We start from the raw sequence: 14537 nt of genomic DNA, 5'->3' as shown, positions 1-14537 counted from the left end.
CTTTCTGGATCAGATAATTTTTCTGGTATCTTATTTAACAGCACTGCAAAACAATTGGCATTCATAGTAACAGCCGAGAGTTCTTCCATTTTCTTTCTATTTGTGATTAGATCTTTCAGAAATTTAGCATATCTTGGCATTCCTGAAATCACATCAATGAAAGGAAGATTTACATTTATCTGTTTAAACATATCCAAGAATTTAGATTGCTCGGCTTCAAGTCTCTCTTTTCTCATTTTACTAGGGTAAGGAAGTGGTGGTTGGTATGGTTTAACATAAGGTTTTGCCTTAACTGTGTTATCTTCATTAACCTTTTCAACTACCAGTTCTGTTTCCCTATCTTGCTCAGATTGTGGTTCTTGTGGAGTAGGAATAGCTTCATCAGAAATTACAGGTATTTCAGGTGGTTTAAGTGTAATACCACTTCTTGTGGTAATGGCTTTAGCTGTTTCATTCCGGGGGTTAGCATTTGTATCGCTAGGTAGACTTCTCGATTTTCTTTCACCTATCAATCTTGCTAGGTTGCTCACTTCCTGTTCCAGATTTTGAATAGAAGCTTGTTGATTTCTAAATGCTTCAGCATTTTGTTCATTGGTTTGTTTCTGAGATGTGAAAAACTGAGTTTGAGATTCAACTAGCTTTGACATCATATCTTCTAAATTTGGTTTTTTATCATCGGTTTGTGGTGGTTTTTTTTGAAAAATAGGTCTTTGCTAATTGTAAGTATTGTTGGATACTTGTTGATTGCTAGGACCTTGTTGGTTGTTGTATGGAACATTTCGGTTATAATTCTGGTTTTGATTGTAGATCGGTCTTGGCGGTTGATAATTATCCTGATAATTATTTCCAGGCCTTTGGTTTATGTATGAAACATTCTCTCTTTGTTCCATTGTTAGTTCAATACTCAGACAATCTTTTGTCAAATGTGGTCCTCCACACTTGATGTTATGCGAGGTCTATATGAAATAGCTTATATTTTACTAGGAAAAACTATTAAATACGATACAATTTTACACAAGATATTTATTTATTTATAGAATGGATATACTTAAACCTTGCTACAACACTTATAGGCAGTGTACCTAATCGTACAGTAGTGTAGTTTTTAGTAAGTCCGATTCGTTCCACAGGGAAATCTTTTAAACAAAGCTTAACGCTATGTTAGTTTAAATTATAAAAATACAAATATATATATAAGTAATATTATTATTATAAAAGGGGGGTTTTACCGTTTAATGACCGGTTTGTCGATTTTTAAAACTTTAGTCGCAGTTAAAACCTAATGTAAAATATTAAATAAATAAAAGACTTAATTTAAAGCGTAAAGTAAATAATGATAATGAAATTGCGATAAATGAAATTGCGATAAAATAAAATTTCGATAATTAAAAAGTACGATAATTAAAAGTGCAATTAAATACAATAACAATAAATAAAGGTGCAATAATTAGAAGTGCAATTAAATATGAAAATAAAGGAATCATGTTTATTTAAACTTCCGTAATCATGATGTTTGACGTGTTGATTTTTATTTTTATGCCCATGGGTTAATTGTCCTTTGTCCTGGATTATTTAATATGTCCGTCTGGTTTTTGTCCATAACAGTCCATCAGTCATAAATATAAAGTGCGAGTGTCCTCGTCAAATTATCCTTATACCCGAAGTCAAATATTCCAACTAATTGGGGACTTAAACTGTAACAAGGTCTTAATAATTTGTTTAATAATTACACCAGAATATCGACTACGTGTAACCCAAGGTTTTAATACTTTGTTATCAATTATGCCAAGTGTCCTTGTACATAATTTTACCCCTGTTTTAATAATTCCATAGACTATTAATCCATTCCCGTGTCCGGTTAAATGGACGATTATTCGTACATATAAATATCCCGCCCATCGTGTCCGATCGAGTGTATATGGTTATTTATAGGGACGTCCAATTGTAAATCTTTATATTAAAATTAACAAACTATCATTTAGTTAAACAAGTATAAAGCCCATTAATAGCCCATAGTCTAATTTCCACAAGTGTCGTTCTTTTGTCCAAACCCCAATTATGGTGCAAAGCCCAATTACCCAATTTTAATATTTTTAGCCCAACATCATGATTACTTCGGTATTAAATAAGCATAATAATAACTTAGCTACGAGACATTAAATTAAAAAGGTTGAACATAACTTACAATGATTAAAAATAGCGTAGCGTTACACGGACAGAATTTCGACTTACACCCTTACAACATTCGCTAACATACCCTTATTATTAGAATTAAAATTAAAATTAAAATTAAAATAATATATATATGTATATATATATATATATATATATATATATATATATATATATATATATATATATATATATATATATATATATATATATATATATCGTATGATGAATGAGGAGAAAAAGATGTGTTTTTGAGTCCAAAACTCGCGAACTTTATAGGACAGGCCTGAAAAAAGGGCTCATGCGATCGCATGAGTTTTGCTCCTTCAGCTCATGCGATCGTATGGCCAGCTGGGGAGGCTCACATGTCTTTGTTTTTTAGTTTGCCGACGGTTTATAAATAATAATATAATATATAAATAATTATAAGAATTATTTAAATATTATATTTTATTTATGTGCATAGTTGACTTGTAATTTTTAGTCTGTTGCGTCGAGCGTTGAGAGTTGACTCTGGTCCCGGTTCCGGATTTTCGAACGTCCTTGCGTACAATTTAATATCTTGTATTTTGTGTTTCGAATTTTGTACTCTTGTAATTTTGAGACGTTTCTCATCAATAATTGGAACCTCTTTGATTGTATTTTGTACTTTTGAGCTTTTTGGTCGTTTGCGTCTTCAATTCGTCGAATCTGTCTTTTGTCTTCACCTTTTATTATTTAAACGAATATCACTTGTAAATAGAACAATTGCAACTAAAAGCTTGTCTTTCTTGAGGGATAATGCTATGAAATATATGTTCGTTTTTAGCATTATCAAATATTCCCACACTTGAGCGTTGCTTGTCCTCAAGCAATATAGTCTTGAAATATACTAGAATCACTTCTTTATTCTTCATACTTTGTACATCAGTGATTTCTTTAGGGCGGTATAAACAATGGTAGTAACGATGTGGTTTACAGTCTCACATGACTATGAAAATTTAGATCCTTTAAGGAAATTGGATCTTTATGAAAACATTTGATCTTTTGAAAATTCAATCTAGTTTTTACCCTAGATAAGTTTTCCGAAATAACCCTTCTCCGGTGTTTGCAAATTCTTTTTGTGGGTTTGGTGGGTTTCAGATTTGAAAACTTTAGCTCAAAACTTGTAGTTTTGTGTCACCCACTTGCTAACCTTGTATTGGGAAAGCAACACGTCCAGTATACTTGCTCCGTATATTACCTTTCGGTAAACTACCGTCCGGTTGTAAAGGAAAGCGTTGAACAAGCAACTGTTAAGGCAATGTCCCCTGACATTCTTTTAATTATGGTCTATAACGTGTCGGATGCAATTACTATCTTTGGTAGGAGCAATAGTAAAGCTCACCCTTATAATTTTTCGGTCTGGCACAAGGTCCTGTCTTTGACCATGCTATGCAACTACCGTTCTTACGGTTGACACCCGATTTGGTTCAGGTGACCTAATGAATTCCAGGTGAATTCCTAGGATTTTACGTTCAATGGTAATGAACGCATTGAAAATGGGTTTTCAGAAAACAAATCGGTTTTAATTTTGATCAAAAAATTTTCTCGTTCAAGCTCGAGTTTAGATATCATTGAATTCCATGAGTTTGAATTCTCAATCTTTAAGGTCAATCTCTAGGATTGAGTAATATCAGTCTTAAAAGCTGATTTTTTATCTTTTAAGGAGATTATCCTTTTCTGGGGATCTGATTCATTAGTCTTATCCAGCTAATTTGCACGGCGTCCTCCCCATTTTACAAGACAGATCCTCTCATGGTTAGGATAAGTCTGACCACTTGGCGACCCTGTTTGATGCTGAGGTCCGTGGATTTCCTGCTGATTTTAGTGATGACTTTTCAAGATTTTTCGTCAACCTACAGCTGGTCTGGACGACAACATCATGACCTAAATCAAGAAGCGCGTTTCTTTTTCGGAAGACTTTAATTCCTTTTAATGATGGAATTGATTCATCGTGTAGATCCATCTTTTTTTCAAATATATTACAGTAAATCGGGTAAACCTGATTAGTTTAGTCTAAAGCAAAAGCATCTTCAGTTATTTGTACAAAAATATGTGATATATGTTCAAAATAACTTGGTAAATTTTCCCACACTTGGCTTTTATTTTCTTTTATTTGCCTTTTTATTGTCCTCTATTCCATTTTAAATGAATTCTAACATTTTGGTTTGTTTCTCAATTTATGTCCTTTCTGAGGTAACAATAATTTCGGTGTTAACACCTAGTTTTATCGTTCATAAGTATATATAAACATGATTTTGAGTTCATTTAATTGAAAATTTTGACAAATTTTACTAGAATTGGGTCGTCAGTATATAAGACTAGGGTTGTTCTTTATTATCAGAGAACACTAGATTCTAATACAACTACTGCTTTACTAGTATTTCTAATGGTAACCAAGTGTATAAGTTAAAAATTTTAAAAATCCGAAAGAATTTAACCCCTTCCCACACTTAAGATCTTGCAATGCCCTCATTTGCAAGAAATCAGTAACAATTTAAATTTTTGAGGGTGATTAGCGTAGAAAAATAATTAAATTTTACCAAAGTTTCCAAACATATTGACGTTTGTTTGCTGAATGATAAATGGTGCACATCATTTGTTCATTCCGTCTTGTTGTTACATCACATTTGTTTTTCGTTTTGTCGTCAAAAGTACTAGCTTTTGCTGAACTTAATTCCAGTCTTTGAAAATGCGCTGTTTTACCCTGTTTTGTACAATTGACAATATACATACATACAAATATAAACATGCATGGAAATTTGAAATGGGACTTAAAATCCCACTTTCAAATCCTAAATTTGAAATATTAGTACACAATAGTAATAAAAATGATAAAAATTACATAAATATATCCAATAACATAAGTTTAAACATGAATAAGCAAAAATATAAAAACATAAAAATCATAAAAATAACTAATGGAACCAAATCAGTCTGGATAGGGGTTCCAGTTCATCTCGTCAGGTGGGTTCCATTGTTGGTTATAGGTGTTCTGATAGGCTTAGTTATAGTCATACCAGTTAAAGGGTGGTCGGATGTCGGGGTTGTGTGGCGGAAAATGAGCAGGTCGAGTAGGCACGTAATTATTTGGTACCTGATATGATAGTTGGCTCATGATTTGGTGTTGATGAACTAACCAGCTATCGTGTTGGCATCGCCTATAGTCCTCGTATACTAGCTCGGAGTTCCACTGCTCGTACATACTATGTCTGGCCGCGCTCGTCATTGCTTCCTCATCTATACGAACGTGGACGTCAAGAATAGCATCTCGAAAGACATCCCTAATGTCTTCCGTTTCCTCCATTTCCTCGTCTGAGCCTCTCTCTACCTGAGGATGATTACCTTCATAGGGCAATGCCTGGTTGCGTCTACTCTTCAATACCTTAGCACCCACATAAACCCGCAATCCTATGGTCTCATCCTGTTCTCTACAAACCTGTAATGGACCCCCTTGGTTCCTATCAACGCCTAAATACTCTCCAATGAGAGTAACAAAAATACCTCCTCCTATTATACTCCCGTCCTGCATTCCTTCTACCATTTTAGATAAATAAAAACCAACATAGTAAGGGATATTAACAAAGCTTCTCGGGTCTCGAATACACTTTAGGTAAAATAAATCATGTAAGGTCATTTTCTCCTTATTGTGACCTCTCTGTGTAATCGAGTTAGCCAAAAATCTATGAATTACACGAAGCTCGGCTTTGTTAATATGTAAGTATGAGTGTTTTTCTCCTAGTGTAAAAACATTATAGTTTGACATACGCCTCCAAAAGGTGTTCGCGTCAAAATTCCTATCTACCTTTTCACCACGATAAATCAAACTCATACAGTCGGGTAGTAGCAATTCACTAGGAGTGTAAATCTGTAATGCCCTGGCCATGTCCATCATGGACATTCTGTACATCCTACCGCCAAGGATAAATCTAAGAAAACTTCTATCATCTAACCTATCTACATCTACGTTTAATGTTATGGTACTCATCAGCTCAACACACCATTCCTTATATACAGGTCTACGAATGGTGAAAAGACGTTCCCAATCTGTAAAAGAAGAACTGCCATACCTTTGAATCAAATGCTGTCTAACACGGTCAGCTAGATGGACCGTTTCTAAAGGATTCCAATCAATTACCCTCGGCACCTCTACCTCTTTTGTTACTAATTTGAATTTATTACTTTGATATGATGGGTAATCTCTCCATCGTCTATCGAATCTCAAATTAGGATGCAATGTGTGTTCAGGAATCGTTGGGTATTCTACAGGTGGATGTGGCGGAAATACTATGAATTCATTAGGTAACTGTAGTGGATCATAATAAGCTACATGTTGATCAGGCTGATGTTGTTGTTCCTGTTGTGGTACTTGTTCGGGTTCTGGCTCGTATTGCATTTCTGGTTCTGGTTCTGGTGCTGGAGCAGGTCGTCTAGATGATGATGATCCTGAACCTCCAGTATCGGCTCTCTGCAAAACACATTAAACACAAAATTTGTGCATCCAAATATGCATTAGTGTTAGCAAAATAACAACTTAAATTAACCACAATAACATGTTAAATCAAACTTAAACTTATACTCATTTTCACAATTTTTACAATTCTACACTTTTTCAAATAAGCACATATGAAAATGTAGACAAAGTTCATAAGCATTTAACTCAAATAACATGTCAAAATAGTCATTACTAACAATTAAACAAGTCTCAAATGGCAAATATATCAAATTAATCAAGTTCATGAATTTTGGACTTAAAAAGTCCACTTTAATCTCCAAAAATCATGTTTAGGATCAATGTTTGGATCATTTAACTACCTAAACATGTTACACTACTCAATTTAGCAATAAATCATGACAAAAATCGGTCATAACCTGTTTATATCAAAAAGCCCCAAATTGCTCAAGAACACAAACCCTAGATTTCTAAAAATTTTGAAGTTTTTGGCTTCAAATCATGTTAAATAGCATCAATCTAGGTTATACATGCATAAAATACTACCAATTTAACACTAATTACACTAGAAATTAACAAAATTGCATTAGGTAAAATATTGGTAATTATCACAAAAACTAGTAAATTTATGAATTTAGGGGTGTAATTTTTACCTTCTTTGAAAAGCTTCTGAACAATTTCATGATTAGAGCGAGAAATTTGACGAATTACGGTGAAAAATTGCGAATTTTAGAGGTGATTTGGGAGTAGGTTCGTATATGTGTGTGTGTTTTGTGGACAGAACAGCGAGCTGAGAGTTTTTGATCCTGGCCAGAAATCCAGCCTCATGCGATCGCATGAGGTTGGAGTGTAAACCCCATGCGATCGCATGGGGGTCCGGGTACAGTGTTTTGGCTTCTTTTTTTTTTTTTATAAAACCTTACACTTTATAAAACATAAAATTAATAAAAATTTTAAAAATTTATTTCTTTTTAGGATGAGGGCGTTTCGGATCGATGTCCTAGTCCGTCCCTCGACAAAATTTTAAAATTTGTCCCTTTTTACTTACGGTTTTAAAAGTAAAGATTTTTGGGGTTTTTAATGTTTTTGGCATACTTTAGTTCAATAAGATTACAAATAATGATAATAAAAGTTCTCGTCCCTCCTTCGGGTAAAGCAATTTCGGTTCAACGACCTAGTCTTCAACTCACGACGAATTTTAAAAATCATATTTTTAACTTAGCAAAATAAAGTAAATTTTTGTTTTTAAATTCACATTAAACTTAAATTTAAAATGCATAAAATTAAAAATTCATATTAAAAATTCACACCAAACTTAAATTATATATATTTTTTTTATACATACAAACTTATATTAAAAATATTAATTTTTCAAATATTTACAATATATTGATTTAAAAAGTTTACAATATTTTAATATTAATTTTAAAAACAAAGTAAAACTAGAATTAAAAATCTTTTTGATCTTTTATCCCACTTTAATCAATCAAATATTATCAAAAATATACGCCCCTCTTTTCGGTAAAGTAATTTCGGTTCAACGACCTAATTTAACTCATGACGAATTTTTAAAATATTTTGGTTGAATGATTAAAGATATTTATACCTTAAGAATAAACGGTAAATTTCGCAGTGATGTAATAAATTTTTGTATGATATCAATAATTTCGGTCGCAAGACCTAATTTTATTGAATACCAATTTAATACTATATAGCGAACAATTTAGCGTTTATTATCAAAAGGTTAAAAAAAAAAAAAAACTGTACATACTTACCTGTGAAATAGATTTCTTAATGATATGCTCTAGCCCACTCATAAGATAGTCGGACTAATTGATTTTCCATGGCTACATAGGCGTAACCTCGAGCATTCAATGTTTTTTCTTCTAAACATATGAACGGTCCGTCTCTGCATAGAGTAACAAATTCGGTATTGGAATATGTCTGATTCGTCGATCATTTTCCTTCGTGTGACCATTTTCCGCATTTGTGACATCTTTCAAGGTGTCGTGCTCTTCTTTTCGCTGCGGATTTTGATTTTCCTTTACCAAATTGTAACTTATTATTTTCGCATCTGGATTCTTTTCTTACTCCGTCCAATTTACCTCTGATTAATGATACTATTTCACTTGGAAGGGTGTCATTATTATGTTTAGTGATCAAAGCGTGTAGCATTAGACCATGATTTAGTTCACAGGAAGTCTTCATTTCGTAAAACCTAAAAAAAAATAAAAATTCAGAATGGGGGGAGAAGACTAGTTCTTTAGGGTCTGCTAGGGAAAGACCATTCGGGTTCCATTTTCGAGAACTACACGAAAACAGAAAATCTAACTCTAACAGAAATACATATTATCCTTTGAAGACTTGATTCTCCCCACACTTAGTTAGCTGTGGTGTCGAAATTGTGATTAACTTCGTTGTCGACTTCCATTGGACTATCTATGTAATGTTTAACTCTGTGAGCATTAACTTTAAATTCAATTCCATTTGAATTTATCAATTCTACTGTTCCGTACGGAAAAACTCTTTTGACTATGAATGGTCCAGACCATCTTGATTTTAATTTTCCAGGAAATAGCTTGAATCGTGAATTGAAAAGAAGAACTCTGTCTCCTTCTTTAAATTCTTTTGAACTTCTGATTCTTTTATCATGCCATTTCTTCGTTCTTTCTTTATAGATTAACGAATTTTCGTATGCTTCATGTCTTAATTCTTCTAATTCGTTTAATTGACTTAATCGTAGACGTCCAGCTTCATGTAAATCAAGATTACATGTCTTCAAAGCCCAAAATGCTTTGTGTTCAATTTCTACTGGAAGATGACATGCTTTTCCGTAAATGAGTCTAAAAGGTGTAGTTCCAATTGGAGTTTTGTAGGCTGTTCTAAAAGCCCAGAGTGCATCCTCCAATTTTATGGACCATTCCTTCGGATTTGATCCTACGGTTTTCTCTAGAATACGTTTTAAAGCTCGGTTGGTATTTTCAACTTGTCCACTTGTTTGTGGATGATATGCGGTGGAGATTTTATGAGTTACTCCATATCTTTTGAGAACTTTCTCAAGTTGATTATTACAAAAATGAGTTCCCCGATCACTTATTAAAGCTTTCGGTGTTCCAAACCTTGCAAAAAGACGTTTTAAAAAGTTGACTACAACTCGTGCATCGTTAGTTGGGAGAGCTTGTACTTCCGCCCATTTAGATACATAATCAATGGCAACGAGAATATATAGATTATTATGAGATTTTGGAAATGGACCCATAAAGTCAATACCCCAAATGTCAAATACTTCACATACTTGAATGAAATTTTGTGGCATTTCATCACGTTGACTTATTTTTCCGGCCCTTTGACATGCATCACAGGATTTGCAAAGAAGGTGTGCGTCTTTGTAAATTGTAGGCCAATAGAATCCAGCATCATAAACTTTTCTTGCTGTGAGCTGAGGCCCATAATGCCCTCCTGTTAGTCCTGAGTGACAATGGTTTAAGATTTGACTAGCTTCATTTCTGAATACACATCGGCGTATTATTCCATCGGGACAACTTTTAAACAAATGTGGATCTTCCCAAAAATAGTGTTTTATATCACTAAAGAATTTCTTTCGTTTTTGGTACGATAATCCTTTTTCAAGGAATCCACATACTAAGTAGTTTGCATAGTCTGCAAACCATGGAATTTCATTATAATCTATCTTCAATAGATATTCATCAGGAAAGTTGTCTTGTATGGCCGATTCATTTAGAACTTCTAATTCGGGATTTTCAAGACGAGAAAGATGATCAGCGGCGAGATTTTCTGCTCCCTTTTTATCTCGGATTTCAATATCAAACTCTTGTAAGAGTAAGATCCAAAGGATTAATCGTGGTTTAGCATCTTGTTTCGAAAATAGGTATCTAAAAGCAGAATGGTCGGTATAGACCACCGTTTTAGCTAGAACGAGATATGAACGAAATTTATCAAAAGCAAAGACAATAGCAAGGAGTTCTTTTTCAGTAGTTGTGTAATTCGTTTGTGCTTCTTGTAACGTCTTACTAGCATAATAAATAGGTTGAAATCGTTTTTCAATCCTTTGTCCTAAAACGGCTCCCATTGCAAAATCACTTGCATCGCACATAAGTTCAAACGGTAAATTCCAATTTGGTGTTATCATGATCGGCGCATTAGTGAGTTTTTCTTTAAGTATATTAAAAGATTTGATGCATTCATCTGAAAAGATGAATGGAGCATCTTTTTCTAGGAGTTTATTCATAGGAGTGGTAATTTTAGAAAAATCTTTTATGAAACGTCGGTAAAAACCGACATGCCCTAGAAAACTCCTAACTCCTCTAACATTGGTGGGATGTGAAAGTTTAGCAATTACATCTACTTTAGCTCTATCCACTTCAATTCCTTCCTTTGAAATTTTATGTCCAAGAACGATGCCTTCTTTAACCATGAAATGGCATTTCTCCCAATTAGGAACTAGATTTGATTGTTCACATCTAATAAGCATTCGTTCAAGATTAACTAGACATGATTCAAAAGTATCACCGAAGACTGAAAAGTCATCCATGAAAACTTTCATGCATTCTTCTATCATGTCGTGAAAAATCGTCATCATACACCTTTGAAAGGTTGCAGGGGCGTTGCATAGTCCAAATGGCATGCGTTTGTAAGTAAAAGTACCATAAGGGCACGTGAATGTGGTTTTCTCTTGATCCTCGGGTGCTATTGGAATTTGAAAATATCCGGAAAAACCATCAAGAAAACAATAGTAACTATTTCCGGCTAATCTTTCCAACATTTGATCAATAAAAGGCAAGGGAAAGTGATCTTTTCTAGTGGCATCATTTAATTTTCTATAATTAATACATACACGCCATCCTGTTACAGTCCTAGTAGGAATAAGCTCATTTTTCTCATTTGTAATGACAGTCATGCCACCTTTCTTAGGCACGCATTGAACTGGACTTACCCATGGACTATCAGAGATTGGATAAATTAAATCTGCATCAAGCAGTTTAATAATTTCTTTCTTAACAACATCTTGCATATTAGGATTTAGTCTTCGTTGGCGTTGCACATACGTTTTATGACCTTCTTCCATAAGGATTTTATGTGTGCAATACGAAGGACTTATGCCTTTAATATCATGAATCTTCCATGCAATAGCTGGTTTATGAGCTTTTAACACAGAAATGAGTTGAGATTTTTCATTTTCAGTAAGAGAAGACGATATTATTACAGGTAATTCAGATTCACCATGTAAATAAGCGTATTCCAAATGGTTTGGAAGTGGCTTTAACTCTAATGTCGGTGGTTCTTCTATCGATGATTTATATCAATATCTGTCTTCTTCTTTTAGCATTTGAATTTCTTCTGTTGTTGGTTCATATCCATTAGCCATAAATGTAGCTAACATTTCAGTTTCATCAATTGGTTCAGTTCCTTCTCCTAAAGAACATTCTCCTGTTCCTTGTAATTCTGGAAATTCTTCTAACAATTCTGCATGTGATTCTATAGTTTGAATATAATAACATGTATCATCTGCAGATTGCGGTTGTTGCATTGCTCTATCAACTGAAAAAGTAACACTCTCGTCCTCTATACTTAGGGTCAGTTTCTTACTGAACACGTCTATTATTGCTTTAGCCGTGTTTAAGAATGGTCTTCCTAATATGAGAGGTACTCGAGAATCTTCTTCCATGTCCAGGATAACAAAATCTACTGGAAATACTAAAGTACCAACTTTAACTAGCATGTTCTCCATTATCCCTCTAAGATATTTTACTGATCTATCGGCTAGTTGTATGCTTATTCGTGTTGGTTTCAATTCTCCAAGGTCTAGTTTAGCGTATAGTGAATACGGCATTAAATTTATACTAGCACCTAAGTCTGCCAATGCTTCTATTGAACTAAGACTACCCAGAAAACATGGAATTGTGAAACTTCCTGGATCAGATAGTTTTTCTGGTATCTTATTCAACAGCACTGCAGAACAATTAGCATTCATAGTAACAGCCGAGAGTTCTTCCATTTTCTTTCTATTTGAGATTAGATCTTTCAGAAATTTAGCATATCTAGGCATTCCCGAAATCACATCAATGAAAGGAAGATTTACATTTATCTGTTTAAACATATCCAAGAATTTGGATTGCTCGGCTTCAAGTCTCTCCTTTCTCATTTTACTCGGGTAAGGAAGTGGTGGTTGGTATGGTTTAACATAAGGTTTAGTCTTAACTGTGTTATCTTCATTAACCTTTTCAACTACCGGTTCTTTTTCCTTATCTTATTCAGGTTGTAGTTCTTGTAGAGTAGGAATAGCTTCATCATAAATTACAGGTATTTCAGGTGGTTTAAGTGTAATACCACTTCTTGTGGTAATAGCTTTAGCTGTTTCATTCCGGGGGTTAGCATTTGTATCACTAGGTAGACTTCCCGGTTTTCTTTCACCTATTAACCTTGCTAGGTTACTTACTTCTTGTTCCAAATTTTGAATAGAAGCTTATTGATTTCTAAATGCTTGAGCATTTTGTTCATTGGTTTGTTTCTGAGATGTGAAAAACTGTGTTTGAGATTCAACTAGCTTTGTCATCATATCTTCTAAATTTGGCTTTTTATCATCGGTTTGTAGTGGTTTGTTTTGAAAATTAGGTCTTTGCTGGTTGTAAGTATTATTGGATACTTGTTGATTGCTAGGACCTTGTTAGTTGTTGTATGGAACATTTCGATTATAATTCTGGTTTTGATTGTAAATTGGTCTTCGCGGTTGATAATTATTCTGATAATTATTTTCAGGCCTTTGGTTTATATATGAAACATTCTCTCTTTGTTCCATTGTTAGTTCAATACTGAGACAATCTTTTGTCAAATGTGGTCCTCCACACTGCTCACAACTAATTCATATTGAGTGAATATCTTTGGTCATCTTTTCCATTCGTCTCTCGACAGCATCTATCTTTGCGGAAATGGAATCTAAGTCATGGCTAGAATCTGCTCTAGCTGCTTTAGATGATCTAACGATATCTTTTTCTTGGTGCCACTCATGTGAGTGGGAAGCAGTGTTATCAATAATCTTATAAGCGTCAGTTTCGGTTTTCTTCATAATGGAACCACCAGCTGCTATATCTATGTCTTTCCTTGTAGTGATGTCGCATCCTTGGTAGAATATTTGTACTATTTGACAGGTGTCTAAACCATGTTGCGGACATCCTCTTAACAACTTTCCAAATCTTGTCCATGCTTCATATAGAGTTTCATTTGGCTTCTGTGTGAACGTAACAATTTCTCCTTGAAGTCTCACGGCTTTAGATGCCGGAAAGAATTATTTAAGAAATTTTTCAACTAAAACGTCCCATGTATCAATTGCCCCTTCAGGTAATGATTCTAACCAATCTTTGGCTTCTCCCTTTAAAGTCCAGGGAAATAACATGAGATATATCTGTTCATCCTCAACTTCTCTTATTTTAAATAGAGTGCAGATCCTATTAAAGGTACGAAGATGTTCATTTGGATCTTCCTTTGGCGCACCACTAAATTGGCATTGATTAGTCACCATGTGTAGAATTTGTCCTTTGATTTCATAATCTGGCGCATTAATGTCTGGATGAGTAATTGCGTACCTTGGCCAGTGCGTTTAGCTCTCATTCGGTCTTCCATACTTAGAGGTTCCAGATTTTCCATGATTGAATTTGTTGAATCTGAATCACTAGAGGATTATGATTTAATGGTTGGTTCCTCAATAATCTCTGTTTGAATGATTGGTGGTTCTTGAGGAAAGATTAATGGTTCAGGATCTATGAATTGTCCCTGAATATTCTCCGGATTCTCAATTGTGAGGTCGGGTTCAAAAAATGGATTATCGGAAATTTGAATTGGAGTACTTGGTCGACTGGATGACCATTCTAAAGAA

The 14537-nt window shown here is 34.1% G+C and overlaps 1 non-coding gene across 1 annotated transcript; it reads left to right on the top strand.

Moving 5' to 3' along the window:
* Nucleotides 1-13818: 13818 nt before the first annotated feature.
* On the top strand, nt 13819-13925 carry LOC139895055 (small nucleolar RNA R71). The gene has a single exon (XR_011775525.1). It is a non-coding gene; the product is annotated as a small nucleolar RNA R71 (small nucleolar RNA).
* The last annotated feature ends 612 nt before the right edge of the window (nt 13926-14537 follow it).

This window comes from Rutidosis leptorrhynchoides, chromosome 2 (assembly GCF_046630445.1).
Source record: "Rutidosis leptorrhynchoides isolate AG116_Rl617_1_P2 chromosome 2, CSIRO_AGI_Rlap_v1, whole genome shotgun sequence".
Lineage (NCBI taxonomy): Eukaryota > Viridiplantae > Streptophyta > Magnoliopsida > Asterales > Asteraceae > Rutidosis > Rutidosis leptorrhynchoides.
Note: the sequence above shows the minus strand (reverse complement) of the source record. Positions and strands in the feature narration are given on the sequence as shown.